Source organism: Lissotriton vulgaris, chromosome 11 (genome assembly GCF_964263255.1).
Source record: "Lissotriton vulgaris chromosome 11, aLisVul1.2, whole genome shotgun sequence".
NCBI lineage: Eukaryota > Metazoa > Chordata > Amphibia > Caudata > Salamandridae > Lissotriton > Lissotriton vulgaris.
In genome coordinates this window covers 381,825,839-381,846,581 of record NC_141699.1, presented here as the reverse complement: position 1 = coordinate 381,846,581, position 20,743 = coordinate 381,825,839, and the positions used below count along the sequence as shown (strand labels likewise).

The window sequence follows — 20,743 nt, the reverse complement described above, 5'->3', positions numbered from 1 at the left end:
GGAGCAGAGAACTGCATTTAAAAGAAAAGGTGCTTCTCTTTCTGCTCTTGTTTTTATAGATAAATATGTTTACAGCAAGATATTATTGGTAACATGTTTATTCCCCCCCCCCAATGATTTATCTAATTATAAGAAAGATAGAATCTCTGCATGTTTCCACACATTCTGAGAAACACCTTTTTAAAAAAAATTAATTAAGCTGATTTGAATTGAACTGATTTTAATATCTCTTTGCATCAAATATCTAGCTACTTTTTGGTGTAAGACCGACTTGGCGTCCAGTTGGGGAATCTCTCCTTTATGGATGTTGAAGGCTTACCAATATGTTGATAGTTACCACCACCAAAGAGATGTTCAACAGGGTTTATAGCCACACAACGGACACATGGCCAACAGTTTCGCTTAGCATTGTATTTATGGTAAGCACAACCTGCCTTTAGGATTGTTTTGTCAGTTCGACCACCACCAACAATAGCTCTGTTTGCAGAGGAAAAACCAAACCTTCTTAGAACCAGAAGGAAACTCAACTTGTGTTTCTTAGTTTCAGGATTGTGTGAGATTAATGTAGCATAGTTTCCAGAAGCATGGGCCAGTTCACCATGATCACCTGGCTTCTCTTCAAAACAGTATGTGGTGGTTCCTTCAGGCATGGTTCCAGCGGGGCAGGACATTGCCAAATTTAAACTAGGCTTTCTTGCCACAGTAGACAAACTGTTTGGCGTGAATACCCTCAGCAGCAATAAACAGTTCAGTCCTTTTCTTGAAGCGGTAATAAAATAATAATAGGAAAGTTTATAAAGCGCCTGGTTACGCACACCGGCGTGTCCCCGCGCTATGGTAAGTGGAAGCAAATAAGACTCAGCAGCACCTAGAGCCCATCTACTGAATAAACAGGTGAGTTTTCAGTTTCCCCCTAAATTTGGACTCTGACGGTTCCAAGCGCAGTTCCAGCGGGAGCCTATTCCAGCTTCTGGCTGCAAGAAACCGGAAGGATGTACCCCCCATGCGTGCCTTTTTAACTTTGGGAACCATCAGTAGGCCGGAGCCAGCGGATCGCAGTGCTCGTGCTGGCGCGTAGTGAGTAATTAGGCCCTGGTGCTTTGCCGCCCATAATGCGGTGGCACGTGCATAGAGCCTTAAACTCAATTCTACTCCTCACCGGAAGCCAGTGAAGTGCCTGCAACGCTGCCCTCGAAGCGGATCTTCTGGGCAGCCTCAAAACCAAACGAGCCGCTGCATTTTGTAACACCTGTAAGTGGTCAAGGCTCTTTCCCGTGATAAAGAAGATTGTCATAGTCCAATCGAGCAGTGACAAGGGCATGCACCAGCGTCCTTCTAGCCTCTGTAGGGAGGAACTCTAGAACCTTCCGTAGGCCTTTCAGGACGCCAAAGCACACCCCCACCACTCGACTGATCTGGGGCCCAAATGTTAGATCAGCATCGAGCGACACGCCCAGATTTTTGGCTTCCTGACATGATGTTTGAGTCGACCCCAGACAGGGTGGCAACCATGCCGATGACCACACCGATGGGCCACCCCCCACCACGAGCACTTCCGTCTTGCTGCCATTCAGCCTCAGGTAGTTGGTCGACATCCAGGAGGCCAGCTCCTGCATGCATGCTGTGAACCTGTCCGCAGCAAGATCCGGCGCACGAGATAGGGAGATGACCAACTGCGTGTCATCGGCATAGGACACTATGCGCAGCCCATGGCCCTCAACTATGGTTGCTACTGGGGAGACATATAGATTAAATAAAGTTGGGCTCAGGGACGAACCCTGAGGTACGCCCTGACCCAGGTTGACCACTCTAGAGTAGCAGTCCCCCTTCCTGACCTGAAATCCCTGGTCCACCAGGAAAGACTGGATCCAATTCAGCGCAGCACCCAAGATCCTACCTTCATTCAGACATTGTAGCAAGGTGACATGTGCTACAGTGTCGAATCTGCGCTTAGATCCAGGAGGATCAGGGCCATAGTTTGGCTCTCATCCACCCCCTGTCTGATGGTCTCGACCGCCATGAGCAGAACCGACTCCGTAGAGTGGCGAGGTCTGAATCCAAACTGAGTAGCGTGGCCCGGCCTTCCTCCTTTAATAAGTGCTTCCTCAAACCTAGCCTGGGGAATTTTGCCCATTTCCGGCTAGGGTAGTTAAGAGGTGGCTGTTCCAGTGCTCTTGCTCCCGGAATCTGCACCAAAAAGGGCACAAGAAAGTGGTCCGACCAGGGAAGCAGGATGGTGGGACTAATCTCCACTTCCCCCAATTAGCAAATATCGGGTCCAGTAAATGGCCCTGCTGATGTGTGGGGGTCTTTACTCTCTGATCAAGCTGTAGTGCCTGCAATTCCTGACAGAAACCAGCCGCCCCTCTGTCAAGCGGATCTTCCAAATGCATGTTCAGATCCCATAACACGAGGAATTTATCTCTACGTAAAGATGCTTCTGTGATTCCCTCCACCAAGCTACCTGTGAACCGGGTGTAGGGACAACGGGGTCTGTAAATCAGAAAGCCCTTCACCATAGTACCAGCGTTCACCCTAATAGTGAAGGCACCTGACTCACTATCCGCTACAATCATTTGCTCCATTTGGCAGCACAGAGGTTGTTTAAAGATAATGGCTATACCTCCTCCTCTACCCAAAGGCCTATCTTCCCGAACCATCAAGTACCCTTCCGGTAGAGCCTCGATGACTTCCGGATCTGAATCAGCGTCTAGCCATGTTTCCGTGAGGAACAGGAGATCAAATTCTTTCTCTGAGTAGGTCATAGATGTCCAGTCTGTGTTTGCGCATAGATCTGACATTGAGTAGCCCACAAGCCAGACTGGTGTACTTCTGTTTTCCCTCGCCTCCTACACAGCACGTAAACTGACAATACTTACAGCCTACATCCTCCTCCATTTTCATGCTTTGATAGCATGAGTTAGGGGTTTGTGTGCGATGACTTAGGAGTTGGTCTCTGGTCCATTGTGTTTTGACCCCAGTTAGACCAGGGGTTAAGGCCCTGGCCTGCACCTGGCCGCGGACGGGCGCAGACGGGCTTCCCTTAGGCGCGCCTCCGGCGTGCCGTCGGGGCGCCCGCTGCGCGGCCGAGTGGACATCCGCCTTTTAACCCCCCCCAGCGTCTAGGAAGACTGGAGCGCTGACCGTCCTCCCCCACGCACCGGAAGTGGCTGGGTCAGACTTTCCACGCCCTCCGCACAAACGGTGCTTGTCACCAGTGTCAGAACGGGGCGGGAAGGAAGAAAACGAGCCCAGCCCCCCTGCGTGATGTTGATGCCTTCAGGTAGGAGAGCTTAGCAGTCCAACAGTGCACCAGGTAATTATTTTAAAAATACATGCGAAGTAGCTGCCAGGAGACCTCAGCAGTCCAACAGTGCAACAAGTAATTTTTAAAAGAAATACAAGGAGGGAGCCTAATTGCTCTCCTTCTATACCCCCTAACAGTTAAAACAGATATAAACTCACACCACAGGTCGTGTAGCACTAGCGCCGTAAAAGCGGCTGGGACACTGCCACTGCCCACTCACCACCACGGGGCCCGGGATCCTGTGTCTTTTAACCCCCCCAGCGTCTAGGAATAGAGATCTCGGAATACTACCTTTGCCAAAGGGGCACCATGACCATGATCCTTTACGATGCCCTTGATGTAGCCAAGTCTCTCCATGAAATCCACAGCCCTGAACTTGGTTGGGCCCTTCCTGTGTTTCAGATGAATCTTGAAGACGGACCCCCCACCTTTTCGCTGACCCCTGATCACTTGTTCCCATGGTGCTCTGGGCCGGGCTATCACAAGAACATTTCTCTTATATGATAGAGTACCACACCTAGGATTGTAGGAAGGGTTATGGTGTGACCATGTGTTATACATATATCATAAGGCTATTGCTAGGCTATTCGGAGTTCCATGACTTAATAAAGGAACACTGCCTTCGGGCTTATTTCTCTACATGCTCACAGAACTCCGAGCTGACTTCCAAATGTACTGCAGGGAGTATGTATGTATATGAACAGCAGATATATATATCTGCTGCAACCATGAACTGACACCGATGTGATTGGTGGATGCGAGCGGCTTGCTTGCATCAACAGAACTACATGTGTGCATGTGTACATGCATCCAACCACAAGGGGGCTCTACAATCCAGCTGAAGAGCACATAACTACAGCAAGGAGTCAAAGAAGCTATTGCAAGCTCTCCTGGGATCATGAATTCAAATTCAAAAAGCTTTATTCGACAGTAAGTCATAAAAGCACACACAATACCAACAACTATTACCATACACAATAAATTATACATATACTCTACACAAAGTTAAAAAGGTATTACATTCCATTTAGTTACTGTCGTTTAAAAAGAGCTTTGATAAAATTCATTTATGATGTATTGAAATTATTTCATGAGTAAAAACAATTCTTGAATACAAATAAGACCTTATGGCTAGCTGGCAGCAATTGGCAGTAAAGTGCGTGTGCGAATGATCCAAGCCCAACTTAAAAACTTGGCTAATGCAATAGCTATATGTGGAGAACTATCAGATCTTAAAATCCTTAGGGCATCAAAACACCTCCGAGTGCCCAGGGAGGTGCAGATAGGTCTCAACCATTTGCGACGTGCGGCGGCATATGAGGAACATACAAAAAATAAATGAGATGTAGTCCCCGCCATGGTTGGACAATTGTGACATTTTTCATCTGAACTGGGAGCCTATTTGTAAGTAAAGGCTTTAATTGGTAGGGTTCCTATTCTAAATTGAAAATACAATTTTCGATCAAAAGGCCTCTCGAATATGTCCCAGTATGCTTCACAGGACGGCCACGATTTTTGATCTAAAAATCGGCCTGTCAAATTAGTATTCATACAGGACAAATAGGATGACATCAGGACCATTTCCCAATATTTTTGTTTCAATAGCTTTTTTGTAGGAAAAACTGCGGTACCTGGATCGTTCCACAAAGATTTTAAATCCAACTTTACCAAAAGAGACCTTAGTTCATTTAGCCAATGTATTTTATGAAAGCGATCTACAAGAATCACGTCCCTCAAACCCTGGGCATAATGTATAAGTTCAGGGGTAGTCCAGATTCGCCTCCAATACAATAGTGGGCGTAGCCTTGCCATATCCACCACAGTTTTCCTGCCTAGGTCTAGTAAAAGCGGGGCCATGGGAGTACTTTGGGGAGCACCGATTAAGCCACGTAGAAATTTATTTTCAGCTTTTAAAAGATGGCACAAATGATTGAATCCCCATAACTCCGCTCCATAAAGGTCTGAGCTTATCACTTAGTTATATATTTCTAAAACTGGAGTGATTGGTTTAGTAAAGGAGGATTTATGTTTGGTGGATAATACACCTACATGCTGATGGTATTTTAGGATGGTCATATCCATGTGGCTTTTCCAACACATGTTCTTCTGAACCGTGATGCCTAAATAAGTAAAAGCATCCACCTGCTCTAGAGGGTTGTTATTCAAGCAGATTCTGCCTTTAAAGGGTTTATGCTGGTTGAATAACAAACGTGGAGACGATCAACGTGTTGTCTGCGAACATGAGGACTGGTACACGAACCCCAGCAAGCACAGGGGCATCAGTGGGGGATCTACAGAGATGGTCCACTATCCCGTTGATGTATAACAAAAACAGGGTGGGTGCCATAACACATCCCTGTCGAACACCGCGTTAGACTGGGAATGAATCGGTAACCTCACCCTGTGCCCCCCCATCTAATCCTTGCAAAGTTGTTTTCATGTAGGTGGACGAGGAGCGTCAATAACTCGGGTGCCATCACCAGTTCCCTGAGGACTCTCTAGAGTTTGCAGCGAGGGACCAAATCAAAAGCCGATTTTAGGTCGACAAATACCGCATAAAGTGTCCCTTTAGTCAAAACCACATTTCTCTAATATATTGTAATGAGGCGAAAAACTTGATCTACAGAACTGGTGCAAGGGCGAAAGCCAGCTTGGAATGGAGATAGGATGTTAAATTCCTCAACCCACAACTGGACTTTATTCTGAACTAATCAGCCCATTACCTTTTGTGCTGAATCTATTAGGCTGATGGGCCTGTAGTTGCTGGGGAGGGATTTGTCTCCCTTTTTAAAAACAGGAATTATTTCTGCTCCCTTCCATGAGGGAGGAATGGGTGCGCCCTTAGCTACTGAATTAGGAAATAATGCGAAGTGCTGACACCAGGACAATCTATCGCTAAGAAAAACATCTGAGGGGAAACCATCCATACCTGGGGCTCTGCCACTCGTCACACAGTCTAGTGCTAAGCTGACATCTTCGATGGAAAACACCTGGCCTTGATCATGAATTCAATAACCCAGGGAACTGGTAACAGCATTATTTTGTTTAATTTTAGGATGGTGTGTGGATCCTGGAGCCATATTATTTTTTAAGGGAAGCGGTGAGAATCTGGAACTCCCTTCCGCCTCAGCTCCGGACCACCACTTTGCGAGGGTGAGCATCTCAGGTAACATATTTTACTCCGGCCCCAAGGGATTGGATACTCCGTGCCTTTAGAGATTTAGGGATGGGCCGTGCACCCCATCACCTTTAGGAAATAATGGCCCTGGAGAATGGGGTCCAAGGGTGCATTATAAGGCCTTGCCAGGGGGACCAGGACCCCACACTCTTAATTTTGAATCCGCCCCTGGGAAGGGGGGTCACCCAGGGCTTTAAAGAGGCGGGGGTGCATGTGCCCCTCCCCTTTAATTTTACCAGAGTCCCTCTAGTCCCTCAGGCCTCCTATAGGGTCAGGTCAGACTATATATATATATATATATATATATATATATATATATATTCATATTCCACAACAAAATTACGGGCATGGACCAACTTTGTATCCCAGCATTATTTTATTCACTCTTCACAATCCCATAGCTGTGAGAGAATACGGCCCGAGCTGTTTAAAAGCAAACCACGTGGGTAAATTCGAAATTCAGAGACTGCCCATCGTGATCAAGGCTCTTGCGAGCAGAAATGTCTAGGAGATGCGTCACGTTGTAAAGCCCTGCGCCATAAGGAGGCGTTCCTGCGCAGGTGGGTGCGTTCCTGCGCAGGAACGCCTCCTGAAAGTGGCTGAGTAAAATCTATGAGATTTCACTCAGTCACTTTCAGGCCAATGCTGCGTCAAAACCCTGCGCCTGCTTGAAGCAGGCGTAGGTCTTGACACAGCATTGTGAAGATGGGGCACTCCCGAGTCTTGCTGGAGCTGCGTCACGCTTGCGACGCAACTCCAACAATGCGCCACCTTTCCGGCACAGATGCGTCAGAGGCCGTTTTTGCACCATGGTGCACCGCATTGTAAATTGTAAATGCGGCGCACCATGGGTGGCGTAGCAGTGGCGCACATTAACTGGAAGGAGATGTCCCGGCCCGCCGCCTGATTGTGGGCAGGGCCGGGAGAAGGCCGTTCCCGCTTCCCCTGGCTGGGGGGAAGCCCTTTTTCTGCTTTTACGGTCTCCCGTACCGAGAGGGAGACCGGAGACACTGCGGGCCCGAGAGGTGGTGAAGCCATGGGGGAGGGGGCACGGGGCACATTGCCGGTGCCCGCCCCCGCTGCAAGTGAGGCCTGTTGTGGGGCTCCTCTGGCCTGAGGGAGCCCCGGAGAAGGAAGCAGGAGTGGTGCTACGGGGCTCCTATGTCCGGGAGGGAGCCCCCGAGAAGTCCTGCGCCGCCGCCTGCAGAGAGGAGCCCCCGCAGATGACGGCCGGTGAGTGCAAGCGGCTGGGGGAGGGGCTCCGCGAGGCTGTTGTGGTGCAGATGCGAGGCACCAGCTGTGGGCCTGAAGATTGGGCGGCCCCATATGGCAGTGGGCCGCCCCAACGTGATTTAAAGCGGAGAGGCTCTGGGGGCTGTTGCGTGTTTATCTAGGTTCCTGATCGATACTGCGACCTTATGCCCCTATTCGGCTATAAATCCATTTATTCCCTATATTGGCATAACCGTTCAAGTGCGATTTTCAGAAAAGTCATCTCTGGCCTCACACGAACAGAGCCACATTCCAGCATAGTTCTCTGCCACTTCCTTTGCAACCAATTAGTGCAATGACAGAGCAGAAGTCACTATCTGATATTCCTAGATTAACACTCCGAGTTCTTCAACAAGATAAAAACTCAGCAAACCTGGAAATCCCCGCTTGCTGTGTTTTGATTAGTAATGGAACTCTAATGAGCAACTGATAACTATCACTTCCTAGTGACATCTTTAATTGACGTCTTATGTCCCGCAAACTTGCGTCAAACCCGGCACCTGTCAGGTATAAATATTACCAACGTTGCCTTAAGCAATGTGAGCTGAAAGCTGTCGTGCTGTTGTAAGCTGCCGTGCACCCTGTTGTGCATCCCATTGCTGCTGCAGGCAGTACGCTGCTGCTGTTGTCCCTTGATGGTGAAGCTACTGATACCATTATCGCTGCTAAAGCGCGACCGATGGTGCAGTACGCTTAGGAGCCGAACAGCCGTCCCTCTGCGAAGAGCCTAGCATATTCCAGCTGCCGCGGACGCTGTCCCCCGTCTCCTCCTCCCGACGCGCTGAAGAAGAGCCGCTGCCTTTCTCCTGCAGAGAAATCCAGCTCCAGCGTTTCCGGTCTGCCCTCGCGGGTGACTGGGATACCGAGTGCCCCCTGAAGGAAATACCACACTTCCATCATTCTATTCAGAGGTATGGTGTTGACTAAACCCTTAGACGAGAATTCTTGAAGCAAACCTTGGCAAAACCAACTTAACTTAAAGCTACTTACTTACTCCCCTTCCACGTGTTAGGCTTAGGTCAGGCACACTGGGGTAGGCTTAGTTAGAAGCACCAGTTGAGTATTTTAGCCTAATGTATATATGAATGTATATATGTTTTATTACTTTTAAACCATTGTATGGCTAAGAAACCATATCAATGCTTTTACAGTTCTATTTCGCAATCCTTATCTTACTGTACGTACTTTTTATAATAACAAGTCTTGCAATTGTGGCAATACATTTCTCTTGTACGAGAAGAAAGACTGTTCAATAAATGTTAACCCTTTATTGACAAACGCCTGTCTCTCTATTCTATACATCTCGTGAAAGTAAACTGCACTAAACTGACTGAGTAAAATACATGTCTATTGTTTCACACGACCCTAGAGATTGACTCTTGATCTGAGGAGCAAAGTTGTCATGTTGCACGGTTGTTGGAAAACTGAATCCCTTCTTATCTGTGCCAGGGAAGCTGATCACTTCCCATGCAGAGAAGAAAGTTTCCAGTGACCTCTGAGCTAGTTGGTAACACACCCAATTAAGTTTAGCATAGTCAGTGGACTGTTTGTTATTCCAATGCGCAGGGCCTAGTGGGAAACTAAGAACTACACTACATGGCGCCCAAACGTTTGGTAAGGCGATAAACTAACGCAAGACGGTAGAGTAACTCAGTCGTGCATATTTCACACCCCTTTCTCCCGTAAATACTCCAATAGACGTCTGGAGTGGGTGAAAGGTTAAAATCCGCCCGAACTCAGTAGGAAGAGATTCCTATGTAAAGCTCTGGTTTATTCAACGTTGAAGGATACAGTGTTCCAAAATATTGTGCACCTAATCTTTGTCTCCTTGGAGACCTACTCTGCAAACCTTGCATTTTAACAATGCCAGGAGAAAATAACGGAACCACTGGGGCCGCAGTAAATGCAACTCAGCAGGATTCCGACGATATGGTACCGGGTGCAGTAATCATCCCGGTCCACTTAAGAAGATCTATAACATTAAAACTTATAGATAACGGACTGACACCTCAAGGTGGTACAGTAATTTTCGTGATAGAGGCTCACGAATATCGGCAGACAGAGGTATTCTATTCATGGATAAACTTTCCAGCGGTAAACGCTATAACAAAAGAGTTTCACTATTACAAAATAGAGAAACCCCCGGAAGAGTACGCTCCTTTCGAGGAGATTGAAATTCCACTTAAATTTCAAGAGCACCTGCTCTGGTTTAATGGCGCCCTAAAACATAATGATCACATTACCAGGCTCGGTCCACTAGGTAGAGCAGGAGCAACGTGGCCGGTTCTATCCAGCTACACACCACATCCGGACATTGTAAAAATGTCAAAGGAAGAGCTGTTAGTACAGCTAAAAACATTAATTAAAATACATAGGCAATTAGTCCAATATTTATTGGGACTGCAACAGTCCAACCAGCTGTTAGTGTACCACAGCTGACCCCTCATCAGGGGAACACTAATAAAATCACACCACAGAACATACAGTCATGTCTTGGTAAAACACCCGTAAAACGGGAACAAATTCCTTTCTGGTTAGCACAGAAAATCACTCAAATAGAGGCAGTATTTCCTGATACTACCCCTATTGAGAAACACAGAATCTTGACCATCTGCCTTCCTATGGGAATCGCACCACACGTGGAGGACTGCGACACTTGGGGTACAGTCTTTGCTTCCATTTACACAAAAACACATGGTGTTCCGTCTATGGCGGTAATACCAGAAGTGCTAAAACAGATTCAAAATGAAAACGGTCCAGAGCCCGCTTTAAATCTAGGTATGAAATTACTGAAAGACTTCAAGCAGGTCTCGGCTATATTATTAGCCAATATAAAAGGAGAAGCAGCATCTGTGGCGATTCGCCAGAAGTTGAAGGAAACAGTTCTAGAAGATCCTGTTGAGCTTGCAAAAATCATAGAAAAATGCTATGAAGAATTAGGTAGAGACAGCTTGGGTGGGAAACCAGTAAAGCCCCAACTGCTCGAAAATCCTGAAAAATTATTTATTAAAAATAATTCAAACACTCCTAAAAAGAGCTGGGATAGAAATAAACAATCCACTCCCAAGGAAAAAGTTTTCCAGTCCAGAGGAAGGTCTCCTCGACGGAGGGAAAGAACTCCGACTCGAGAACGCCAGTCTCCCCAGCGGGAGCCCTCTGAGAAAAGATATAACCTTAGAAATAGGGATAATCTGAAAAAACCTGATAGATATCAAAGCATTGATACACGTCCCTCTCGATCTTTTCCACAGAATTCGGAAAGAAGAGGACGGTCAGACCCAGGAGAGCACACCAAGTCCAAAGACAAGGAACCTGCTCAAAATAAGAAATCTCAATTTCAGAAAAAGAAGGTAGCCAGCATTAGAGTAATCAACCATGCCGAGAATACTGAGGACACAGTTGAAAAACGGGGAGTGGGCATTGACAATGTTGGACAGTGCAGCAGAAATCAGTATAGCGCGCAAGATCTTGATGAGTCATCTGGAGACAGTGGACACGAATGAATACATTCAGGTTGAAACTGCAGACACCAGACTTAGCGAACCCCATAAAATATACGAAATAACATTGCGTATAGAGGGTGATAAGACTAGGAAAATAAAGGGTCTATTTTGGCATAAGCTCTCAAAAGGCTATGATATTCTGTTAGCTGAAAAAGATTGGCCCCCAGAGTTTGTCAGGGAGTGCCCTCGTGGCGAAGAAGTGATTATGCCTGCCTTCTCGAATCACATTCCGATTCACAAAAAATATACATATACAGGGAAATGGGCAGTAGCCCAGGCACCTGCATTATATAAAAATCATGTAGGATGGGATGAGGACTCTCCTCCTCACAAAATCCAATTAAAAAGTGAACCAACTGCCCAACGGCAGTATCCTATAAAGCAAGAAGCTAAAAAACAAGTCAGGGAGATTTTAGATCAACTTGAGTACCAGGGGGTGATTGAAACATGCACCTCTCAAATGAACAATCCTTTGTTTCCCGTCTCCAAGCCAGACAATTCATATCGTCTAGTTTTGGACTACAGACACCTTAATGCATGTTGCAAAACATTTGCAGTACAAAACTCGCATAGTGCAGCCCTAATGAATAACATAGTTAGGAAAAAATATAAAACGACATTAGACATATCTAATGGTTTCTTTTGTCAAAACATTGCACCAGAAAGCAGATATTTGACCGCTTTCTCTGCATTTGGGTCGCAGAAAAAATTCTGTCGACTCCCACAGGGGTTCAAGAACAGCCCAGGACTATTCTCAGCCAGGGTAACAGAGTTACTACAAATATATGATGATGAGGCATTATCTTACGTGGATGATATCTATCTCACAGACGACGACTTAGATACTCACTTGAAAAGAGTGAACACCATTATACTTGGGTTCGCAGCAGAGGGTTACAAATTCAACTTTAAAAAGTCTCGAATTGCCCATCTGACGGTACTGTTTTTAGGGTACGAATTATCAAGTGAAGGGAAAAGCCTAGCGGACAACTTCTTAGAGAAGTGCGCTGTACTCCAAGCTCCAAAAACGCTGAAGAATTTACAATCCATATTAGGTTTTCTGAATTTCGGAAGAACTTACATACTAAATTACGCAGAGAGGGTTAAACCTCTCTACGAACTAATAAAACCTGATTTTAAACAAATCAATTGGACTCAAAAACACACAGAAATTTTGAGATCACTGCAAACAGACATGTTAGCAAAAACAAATTTAGATACACGTGACAACTCACGTGATCTTGTAATCCGAGTCATCCCAGGAAGATGCGGATTCACGTACCTAACCTCTAATGATGGAGAAAAGGTACCAATTTCAATTAAATCTCACTTGTACACACAAGCAGAAGAAACATTCAGTCACACAGAAAGAACTGTGAAAGCAGTGCAAATCGCATTAGCAAATGAAAGAGAACTAGCACACGGCAAACGGATTAATATCCTTACAGCGGAATCCGCCTTCGAAGCGCTATTCAGCCCAGTAAACCTGCCTACAGTGTCACTGGATCCGAAATGGATACAGTGCATAGATTCTCTAGGAGTGGAAGACGTGAAATATTATTTCGCCCCACAATTTGAAAAACTGAATGATTTAGAATATGAAGAAGAATATCCTCTGCCAATCGAAATTCTGCCTCTCCCACAATACGCCTGTATAATCTATACAGATAGCTTTGTACAGCATTTCAACGTAGAGAGAAAATCCTACGATGCAGCATGTGCCATCATTAAAGGTCGTTGGCTGTGCGGTAAATTCAGACCGAAAGTAACAAAAACTGAATCTGTAAGAAACTGTTCGGTTCAGAGAATTGAAATCAGATCTTTAAAGATGGCGCTCGAAAATGCAGAACGTGAATTCCGACACTTATCGTGTGCGATTCTCATTTTTGCGTCAACTCTTACAACAATAAACTGCAGAGTTGGATTGAAAACGATTACAAAGATGACACAGGTGCCACAATAAACCATAAATTGCTCTGGGAACAGGTAGCTCTTTTATACAAAGAACTACAAAAGACTCACGTGATTCACGCACAGAGTCTTCAACGTGATGGCGTTCACGTTGCAGGGAATTCATTGGCTAATACAGCCACAGCGGAAGCAACTAAACCGGCTTCCGTAGCCACAAAAAAGCGTACAGATAAATACATAGACGGGGAAACCATGCTGGCAGTAAAAACGACTGTAAAAGGCGACTGTGCAGCACTACCCATGAACTATCCACTCAATTATGCGTACGTAATCGATGCAAACTCCGTTCCTTTTGCTCGAATCCCTGGAGTGGGGGACAGAGTAATTCCAAACAGGAGCAGGAGGGGCTTCCTCTTACTGGAAGCACACATGGGGTTGGGTCTGAGACATCAAACAATTAAGGTTTCTCTGAAAGAATTACAATCAGAGTACTGGTGGCCAGAAATGAGCATAGATATTCAATGTTTTGCTCAAAATTGTGAAAACTGCAACAGAGATCGCAGTAATGAACAGGCCAGTGTAGTTTCAGGATCCCTGCTAGACAGCATAAGGCGGTCTATCTGCGCAATCAAAGAAGAGAAGCGCGTCCCATTGTACACAGTTAAGGCTAAACACACTTAAATAATGAGGCCCCCAGCGCTCGGCTGACGCTAGAACGGTTATAAAAGATTTGCGAGTCTTTATCGGCACATACGCAATTACCACGTTCCATTCTGATCAGGGTCCTGCTTTCAGCTCTCGAGCTTATAAGGAGGCCATGGCCAGCATGGGAATTGGGTTACGGTATTCTTGTCCGTCGCACCCCGAAGGGAACAGTGTGGTAGAAAGAAAAAAACGTGACATAAATTAATCTATAACAGCGAAGGTATTAGGTTCAGGCGCTGGGTGGGTCAAACATTTAATAAGTGTCCAAACTAGTCTTAACATGCCAAGAAATTCTCTAAAAGGTTTCAGCCCATACGAACTATTGTTCGGAATTAGAATGCGTATTCAGGACCTCGATAGTCAGATGTCAGTGGTACAAGAAAAAACAACAAACTTTGACATCAAAGATCGTTTGGCTGTTTTACAGGAACTGAATGAAACAAGAAAATCCTTAAGCAACGTAAAGTTAAAGCAACAGCCAAGTACCACTGACGAGGCCCCACCAGCAACAGCCCCAGCAAGGCCTGTCTGGATTCCAAAGATTGGGGATCTAGTCAGAGAAAAGATCGCGGTTAAGAAGGAATTTGGGCCTTCTTACAGAAAAGCAGTACCTGTCTTGGCAGTCACCGGAACAAGATCAGTTGTGCTACCGCCCCTTGCTGGTAAAAAGGAGAACAGAGTCGTGTCCATCGACCTGGTAAAACCACAAGCATGTGGCCTATAATCAACAGTAGGCCCAGTGGACTCCCAAGAAACAACAGAATACCCAAACTTGCAACAATCCAAGAGGTTCAAACTGAAAGACTAATCACATTCGATCAGCCTGCAGTGCACAATGAAGGACTATGCAATAATGCCATGGAACTAGTGCCTCTTGAGACACAGATTGAAACAGTTCGTCAAGAAACAACACCAGTCTACAATGATGTGGCTTCTGAAAGTGCTAGCAAGAGACAGATTGAAAGAACAATCCCATTAATTGACAGAACTGCCTCTGGTTATTTCATCAACTTCGACAACTTCTCTGAAGATCAAAACGACCCCGAAGTGATGCCAGAAACAAAAAAGACTTTGAAAGAAAATACAACAGGACTACTTCAACAAATAAAAGAACTATATCTGGATTCACCGTTGATTGAGCATTGGATTATCTCAGGGGTATTCATACTCCTACTATGCCTAATTTTAGTTTTAATTTTAGGAAAGTTTATTACAATTGAATGGACACAGCAAGTCAGAACATCAACCTAGTCCTGAAACCACACAGATCATCCCACGTGAAGAAAAGAGAACTGTCAACAGTAAATGTCACAGCAATTCCAATACCTGGTGGGGTAGTATGGGAGAAAACAGACTATGAAATATATGGTCCGGTAGAAATCCTGAAGTATCCTCATCAACTGAAGGTTTCCTTAAGTGACTTTGTAATGCCTAGTACATTCTCTGATGATTGGTACTTAAACAGTATTAATGACATGATGTCTGATTTAGTAATGTCAGCTAGATTCACAGATCATGATTATTTACAAGGTTCATCTAGTTATGAGCAGTTATTCTGTTACACACACTATGGTGATCACTACTTGCATAAATCTGCACAGCCTAGAAATGTTTTTATGTATAATCAATGGGAACATTGTGCTACACCACCTAAAAGCAGTTCTAAAGCATTTTTTGAGAAATTCAAACACTTTTCAGGGTTTAACACCAGTGATGCAGAAACGTTTTATTACAAACTGTTAGATAAAACAGGAATGAAAACAATGCTGACAAATTCTAAATTGATATATTCAGAAGCATTTTATGACAAAATGATGACATTTGGTTTTGATTATTGGAAAACTAATATTGAAACGAAAACAATTTGGGGTACAAAAGATTGGCAGGTACAAGGCATTGAAGCACTATTTAGAACCTGCATGATACCAGAACAAATGTTGTTTTTAAATGACACAATACACCAAACATCTTGTCTTGGCCTAGCTAAGATCAAAGACCTTAAAACACCGTCTATACCAAAGCCAGTACCTGAGAATACAACTGCAGATATTGAGTTAGACGTATCACAAATTTTACATTTTAACAGATCACATCCTGATTGGAAAAAGTGGTTAATCTGGCCTACTGACACAAACAGCTGTCAAGATAGATTCCTGAATAAAACACAGGGGTTAAAAATGACCAGAGTAGACTCGAGATATTCCCAGAGACAACATCCAGGGATAATAACGACATACAGTGTAGGGAAACTCTGCCTTGAATGGCTAACAACATCCACACTGGCTGAAATTAAGCAACACTTGTCTTTACTAAAAGATGGTGCTGATTTGCGCGATTTCATTCTTGGACCACGCAAACAGCGTCAAAAGCGTTTCATAGCGACCAGTATCTATGCTGCGTACAACGAGGCTTGGAAAGTCAAACAAATTGAAACTGCTGAAAAAATACGAGAAATTGATCGTATTAATTTGGAGAAATCACTTTCTGTGGTAGACAATGGGTTAATGACTCTGTCTTCCAGAATATATTCGTTGGACAATATTGTATCATCTGCCTTTGATGTGATATACAGAGACTTGCTAATGTTACAACATGGCCAGTCTCAATTACGCTCTATTATAGAATTAGGCTGGACGCTACAAAATCTTCGTTCAGGCTATGTGCCTTGGCGTTTAATCAACACAACGTCATTATTTTCCATTTTTAACCTTACTGATAAACAGATCAGTTTGGCACAGAAAGGAGCAGACTATACAATCCTGAGCATCGAAAAACTTGAGAGATTACCATTGACAATGTCAGAGAGTCCTGTCATTGAATGGATAATACACGGAATTATCACAATTCCGATAACAACTTTCCGATTTAAAAAGTGCCTTGAGTACATACCTGCTGGCCAGTATGAACAATTGGGTAAAGGATATGTAAAATCTGAATGGAAATTACCATACACACATTCTTGCTATAGTGACAGCGACAAAAATGTATTTCTTAGTGGTGACAACTGTAAACATTCACTAAGCGGTATACTTTTGTGTCAGGGTATTAATTTACACGGAGCATGTGATGGAAATTCTAACAACCTTTCATGCCACCAGCCAGTCACACCTGCAACTCAGATAGAGCCCTTCTTTATGCAACTTTCAAACGGGAGTTACATTCTTAGAACGGATCACAGATGTTGTGGCCTTGTGCCAGGGAAAAGTTATCTAGTAAGAGTAACATCCATGGTCAAATGCTGTATGCAAGCATTGTTTCCGAGTGGGCCTGCAGACACAGTGTCTCCCATCTGGCCTCGTCTGAATCTCTATTCTATACGAATTGATACATTAAGCAAAATGAAATCTGTACTTTTACAGACAACAGTGCCTATAACGTCATCAAAAGAGACGTATGATCTTCTAGTTGCAAGGACAGCTACTGAAGTTCATGACCTTTTATCAACAAATTGCCCCGTGCATTTCGTATGAAATGTTGAGCCAACTCCTTAACATGTCTAGTGCAACAAGCATCCCAGGCATATTTAAGACAGTCTTTACGGGACTGCTAACACCTTTCCAGGCAATTTTGGGAATCGTTCCTAATTTTGTTCACTCTGTTTTTGGCGGAATACCATTATTTTTGGGACTTGTAGCAGGGATTTTATTTTTGACCCTCCTGCTTCGTTATGGCAAGCCGAAACTCAGACATAGCTCCCATGGGAATGGAAGAGACAATCCTAGCAATGCGCTACCGGGACAGGATAACTAACGTCCTTGGATTGGCCAGGCTGAGAGATCTAAACATGACCTGGTTCCTTTCATTCAGACCTATATGGCAGAACTGTATCTTACCGGTACTAAGATGTATGCTTTGCGGAGATGAATGCGTGTTGGACATCTGTCTTTCACTTCCATCAGCTGTACCAATGGACGTCGATACTTTGCTCAGACCAATAACGGCTCACGCATTGTGTTGTCCCCAGCGGCTACCAATCCTGATGACGGCATTCGTTGAGACACCTGTACTAAGACTAGGTGGTAACAGTCGAGCGAGTGACAAAAGCAACATCACCCAGGTACGACCTTCTGTGAGCATTGCTGCTCCCGACTATGATGACAGCAATCATTCTCACACCTGCCAAGTTACAGCACTATCGAATTTGGTTGAACTGTCACCTGATTTTGTAGACCAATTCTTTGAGAGCCTGTCTGATACGATGTTCTCACCCGTACAGAAACAATAACTTTGGAGAAGCTTTCCGACACACAGCGTTCCCATGAACTCTGAATTCGGCCTTCAGTTTTGATCAACAAAAACTGCTAAAAGCGTTGGAACTCTATTTCCCCGTTCAAGCATTAATTCTTTTGAATTGGACATTTTTTAATATTGACCTTTTTTTGGCACGAACAATTCTTTGCTTAAGGTAAAAACTATTCTTAGAGAACAGAAGCTTCAAACTTCTATTTCTAAACACATCTAGAGACATAACAACATTACATCAGCCTCTAGCACATGTTATTACAATGCATTTTTATGTGATGATTTATCTCGCCCTTCTTCTGTCAGAGATACTTCATGTGTAATTCTTTTTGCATAATCGTTCATTGATTTCATATGCAATAATTTTTGAATGATTTCTATGCTTCAAAAACGTACAGTACCTAAATTTCACGTATTACAATATACGCCTATTTCGAATGCATTTATGTATTTTGGGGTGGGCAATATTACACATGCATCTAATTGCTCTAGTTTTAGTAATTTGATGGACATGAAAACGTGGAGTGGGTGTTGCGTGTTTATCTAGGTTCCTGATCGATACTGCGACCTTATGCCCCTATTCGGCTATAAATCCATTTATTCCCTATATTGGCATAACCGTTCAAGTGCGATTTTCAGAAAAGTCATCTCTGGCCTCACACGAACAGAGCCACATTCCAGCATAGTTCTCTGCCACTTCCTTTGCGACCAATTAGTGCAATGACAGAGCAGAAGTCACTATCTGATATTCCTAGATTAACACTCCGAGTTCTTCAACAAGATAAAAACTCAGCAAACCTGGAAATCCCCGCTTGCTGTGTTTTGATTAGTAATGGAACTCTAATGAGCAACTGATAACTATCACTTCCTAGTGACATCTTTAATTGACGTCTTATGTCCAGCAAACTTGCGTCAAACCCGGCACCTGTCAGGTATAAATATTACCAACGTTGCCTTAAGCAATGTGAGCTGAAAGCTGTCGTGCTGTTGTAAGCTGCCGTGCACCCTGTTGTGCATCCCATTGCTGCTGCAGGCAGTACGCTGCTGCTGTTGTCCCTTGGTGGTGAAGCTACTGATACCATTATCGCTGCTAAAGCCCGACCGATGGTGCAGTACGCTTAGGAGCCGAACAGCCGTCCCTCTGCGAAGAGCCTAGCAGATTCCAGCTGCCGCGGACGCTGTCCCCCGCCTCCTCCTCCCGACGCGCTGAAGAAGAGCCGCTGCCTTTCTCCTGCAGAGAAATCCAGCTCCAGCGTTTCCGGTCTGCCCTCGCGGGTGACTGGGATACCGAGTGCCCCCTGAAGGAAATACCAGACTTCCATCATTCTATTCAGAGGTATGGTGTTGACTAAACCCTTAGATGAGAATTCTTGAAGCAAACCTTGGCAAAACCAACTTAACTTAAAGCTACTTACTTACTCCCCTTCCACGTGTTAGGCTTAGGTCAGGCACACTGGGGTAGGCTTAGTTAAAAGCACCAGTTGAGTATTTTAGCCTAATGTATATATGAATGTATATATGTTTTATTACTTTTAAACCATTGTATGGCTAAGAAACCATATCAATGCTTTTACAGTTCTATTTCGCAATCCTTATCTTACTGTACGTACTTTTTATAATAACAAGTCTTGCAATTGTGGCAATACATTTCTCTTGTACGAGAAGAAAGACTGTTCAATAAATGTTAACCCTTTATTGACAAACGCCTGTCTCTCTATTCTCTACATCTCGTGAAAGTAAACTGCACTAAACTGACTGAGTAAAATACATGTCTATTGTTTCACACGACCCTAGAGATTGACTCTTGATCTGAGGAGCAAAGTTGTCATGTTGCACGGTTGTTGGAAAACTGAATCCCTTCTTATCTGTGCCAGGGAAGCTGATCACTTCCCATGCAGAGAAGAAAGTTTCCAGTGACCTCTGAGCTAGTTGGTAACACACCCAATTAAGTTTAGCATAGTCAGTGGAGGCCTGGAATATCCGCAGTTCCACGTCGATACTACTGTTTATGTTATTCCAATGCGCAGGGCCTAGTGGGAAACTAGGAACTACACTACAGGGCATGTTATGAAGCTAGAGTCCCCCGTAGGGGACTCCACCGTGAATGCAGAGTCAGGGCGGCCCCGATTGGCAGCGGGTCGCCCCAACATTCTAGAGCCCCGAGAGGCTCCCTGGGGGGCCATTTTAATTGGAGGGGGGCGCCGGGGCACATTGTCGATGCCCGCCCCCTCCTACCAGGGAGCACATTGGTTTTAGAGCCTATGTGGCTCCAACGCCTGGGGCATGTGCGATATGCCCAGAGCCTGTGTGGCTCCAGTATTTGGCCGCAGTGTTTGTTTAGAGCCCTCGATGCTCTTGGGGCCATTTTGTTGATTTCGAGTCCCCAGAGGGGGGACTCCAACGCTGGGTGCACAGTTAATGTCAGAGCCTGTGTGGCTCCAACCTGGCGCAGTTGGATTCTCCAGCTGCCCAGCACTTTGTGGGCAGCTGCCACGTTTAGGCTTTTGTACTTTGAGACTGCCGCTGCATGGCAGCGCGCCCTGACATTGGACACAGGGCGTCTTCGCCCAACAAGGCCAGTTGGCATAGGGACTGCCACAGGTGGTGGCTTATGTAAGTTATGCG

At 44.9% G+C, this 20,743-nt stretch overlaps 1 pseudogene; it reads right to left on the bottom strand.

Moving 5' to 3' along the window:
* Nucleotides 1-244: 244 nt before the first annotated feature.
* Nucleotides 245-20,743, bottom strand: part of LOC147679822 (large ribosomal subunit protein uL2 pseudogene) — a 65,279-nt pseudogene continuing 44,780 nt past the window's right edge.